This window comes from Schistocerca cancellata, chromosome 3 (genome assembly GCF_023864275.1).
Source record: "Schistocerca cancellata isolate TAMUIC-IGC-003103 chromosome 3, iqSchCanc2.1, whole genome shotgun sequence".
Lineage (NCBI taxonomy): Eukaryota > Metazoa > Arthropoda > Insecta > Orthoptera > Acrididae > Schistocerca > Schistocerca cancellata.
Genome location: NC_064628.1, coordinates 179,493,970 through 179,497,516, shown reverse-complemented (window position 1 = coordinate 179,497,516; position 3,547 = coordinate 179,493,970). Strand labels below are relative to the sequence as shown.

Below are 3,547 nucleotides of genomic sequence, written 5' to 3'. Positions count from 1 at the left end.
CTTCAAAATCACTGTACATGTATGTATATATACACACATATATATAGGTAAGGATATGAACAGCTACTTCGGAAAAAGCAAATGCTCCTCCTCCCATACTACTCAACTTCTGTTTCTATCTGTTAGTTCAAACAAAGCATTTATGTAACTTCACAGAGACCACTGTTAGCTGCCTTTGTAGTGTTCTAAGATCTATGAAATGCAAATACTGGGATTATGTGTTTTGTACAGTCCTCGTTCAAAGCATTCTGATAAATTGTTGAGTGGATATGAGGTATTCCTTCACTTTGTTTTGGAGTTTCTGGAACATTTCAATTTCATACCCGATAAACATTGTCAAAAATCTTAGGGACTTCCACAGCAGAATATGAAACACCCCTGTGAACCCTCAAGAGGAATGTATAGAGTTTATAGAAAATAGAAATACTTCTATGACTGAGCCTGTGGATTGCAGAGTTTATCCCATATTCAACTCTTGTTTTTTAATCACAAGTATTATTAGGTACTATATGTACTGGCATGTATGTGGAAGAAATCATGAGGTGAAATGATAATTAAATTGACACCCTAGCTGCAAGCAGGCATTGATATACTTCATTGGGGACATGTTGAAAATGTGTGCCCCGACTGGGACTCGAACCCAGGACCTCCTGCTTACATGGCAGATGCTCTATCCATCTGAGCCACCGCAGGCACAGAGGATAGTGCGTCTGCAGGGACTTATCCCTTGCACGCTCCCCATGAGATCCACATTCCCAACATGTCCACACCACTACATTCGTAGTGCGCCTTATAGATGTTTGCCCATCATACTCATTACTCGTGGCAGATTAATCTACCAAGTCCCGTATGAGTTCGGGCATAGCGTGTGCGTTCGCACAAGAAGGTCAATGGCCGGGAAGCCATATTTTTAACTATATATGACAGTAGTACCTGTTCCCGAAAGAACAGTTACCGTGGATGACCATGAAGCTTTGCTAGAAATGAAATGATAATTAAATGGACACCCTAGCTGCAAGCAGGCACTGATATACTTCATTGGGGACATGTTGAAAATGTGTGCCCCAACCGGGACTCGAACCCGGGATCTCCTGCTTACATGGCAGACGCTCTATCCATCTGAGCCACCGCGGGCACAGAGGATAGTGCATCTGCAGGGACTTATCCCTTGCCCGTGGTGGCTCAGATGGATAGAGCGTCTGCTATGTAAGCAGGAGATCCCGGGTTCGAGTCCCGGTTGGGGCACACATTTTCAACATGTCCCCAATGAAGTATATCAACGCCTGCTTGCAGCTAGGGTGTCCACTTAATTATCATTTCATTTCTAGCAAAGCTGCATGGTCATCCACAGTAACTGTTCTTTCGGGAACAGGTACTACCGTCATATATAGTATAAATCATGAGGTCCCCTGGAAAGAATTCTGCAAGATGTTCTGTTATAAATTTTACACAATACTCTTACTGTGAGCTTCTGTTAAACATATATTCTTTATATCTTGCCTACAGTGCCCCAAAAGATTATTGCACAGGTAACAACTGAGTGAAAGTATGCAAGGTATAATAGCAATCCTTTCTGTAGGTAAACACAGTGAGAAAGATTTTTCAGTGCAAAGCAGACATCAACATGCAGGTGCAACCCCCATTTATAAACCAGGTGAAAACCCAGTAACATCACACATGGTGCCTCATCCAGTGTATGCCTTTGGATGTGAGAGTTTGGAACCTAGGGGATGGCCTACAGGGGTGAAGTGCAGTGGGGACTGAAATGATAGGTGTGAAGGCCCTGTAACAACTCCAAAGAGTGATGGTGGTTAATGGGGCTCTGGTGAAGCTGTGATAGGCCTACCTAGCCAATAGCAGATTAACAAGCAGCTTTGAACAACAGCAGTAGCCATTCAAAGAATGGGTATAAAAGACAATGATCTGGCAAGGCAAATGGGCCAAGGGTACTAAAATGTACTGGAAGCAGAAGGATGGGGAAGTAGAAATGGAAGAGAATGCAGGAATTTTGCAAGAGAAATGGTTTGGTGGTATGTAACTCATGCTTTCATAAGAAAGAGAGCCACAAAGTAACATGGTACAGCAGGAATCTAGTGCAGAAATCTTTGGTGGATTGTGTGCTCCATTATTTGGTTGTGAAGGGGACTACAATGAATATAAAGCTATCTGAGGCATTGGACAGTGACCACCAGCTACTGCTGATGAGCATGAGAATCATGCAGGAATGGAAGAAGACGGAACTAGGAAAGGAAAATTAGAGCACAAAAATGGAAGGAAACGGAAGTCAAGGAAGAATATTAGGAGATTACAAAGGAAAGGCTACCCAAAAGATGAGATAAAAACAGGAGAAGAGGAATGGGGATAGTTTCAAGTGATATGGTAGAAGCTCTAGTAGTTTTATGTTGAAGGAGAAGTGACAAAACAGAGGAAGGAGACGTCATGATGGAATGAGAGTTTCAAAGAGCTATCTGGACAGAAGGAAATGCCTTCAGCAAGAGAGGAGTATAAGAAAAAGAAGAAAGAGGCAAGTAAAATAGTGGCTAAGAAGAGAAGAAAGTGGATGGAAGAATGGACAAGAAAAACGATGGAGGAAGATAAAAGAAGCAGCAAGACAGTACTATATGGAATAGTCAAAAGTAAGAGGAGAGGTCAGAGAGGATGCAGCAATGATAGACTGAAATAAGAATGAGGTTAATAACAAAGAGACAATGAAGATAGTGTGAAATGAGTACTTTGAGCATTTGCTAAATCTGAACAGACTTGGAGGTGAGAACAAGAGGCTAAAGAGGATCGAAGCAAACTCTGGGAGGGAAAAAGATCTGACAGGGAAAGAAATGGAAATGGTACTGGACATGAAGAAAGGAGGATAGGCACCAGGCATGGATGAACTAAGTGTCAAAATAGTGAAGGTTACAAATGTAGGTTGGGAAACAGTAGCTGTATCATGTGATGAGGGTGGCATAGAATGGGAAGAAGACTCCAGAATATAGGAGGAGGGCACTAATTGTTGCTATAATCAGGAAAGGGAGTACAAAGGATTGTCGAAACTACAGCAGAGTCACACTGATATCACACTGTGCCCAATGTATATGAAAAAATCCTGAAGATTAGAATCAAAAAATGGTCAAGAACAAAGAGGGAGAGGAACAGCATGGCTTCAGACCTGGGAGGTTAACTATTGACCTCATATTTGCAGTGTGGCAGGTCCATGAGCACCACTGACTTTGAGGAAGGCCTTGTGATGGCCTTTCTAAGTATAGAAAAGGCATCTGATAGCATATGTAGAAAAAAAGGTCTGTGGAGCATTAGAAAAGAAGGGAGTAGAAAGAGAGACAGCAAGCAGAGGGGTAAAAATTTACTATGGAAGTATGAGTTGTGTGGAAGTGGGAAATGAAAGGACATATTAGTTGCAGTAAACAAATCATGTGAAACAGGGCAGTGCATTGTCACCTCTCCTCTTCATTGTGGTCTTGGATGAGAATGACTAATGTGGCAGAAAAAAACTGGAAAAGACAAAATGAAAGCGATGGTGTTCTCAGATGAGTTG

General features: G+C 42.0%; 3 non-coding genes across 3 annotated transcripts; 1 reads left to right on the top strand and 2 right to left on the bottom strand.

The window, feature by feature from the left end:
- Nucleotides 1–619: 619 nt before the first annotated feature.
- Nucleotides 620–694, bottom strand: Trnat-ugu (transfer RNA threonine (anticodon UGU)). Its single transcript has one exon. It is a non-coding gene; the product is annotated as a tRNA-Thr (tRNA).
- Nucleotides 695–1,060: 366 nt separating this feature from the next.
- Nucleotides 1,061–1,135, bottom strand: Trnat-ugu (transfer RNA threonine (anticodon UGU)). The gene has a single exon. It is a non-coding gene; the product is annotated as a tRNA-Thr (tRNA).
- A 35-nt stretch (nt 1,136–1,170) lies between these two features.
- On the top strand, nt 1,171–1,245 carry Trnat-ugu (transfer RNA threonine (anticodon UGU)). Its single transcript has one exon. It is a non-coding gene; the product is annotated as a tRNA-Thr (tRNA).
- Nucleotides 1,246–3,547: the final 2,302 nt, after the last annotated feature.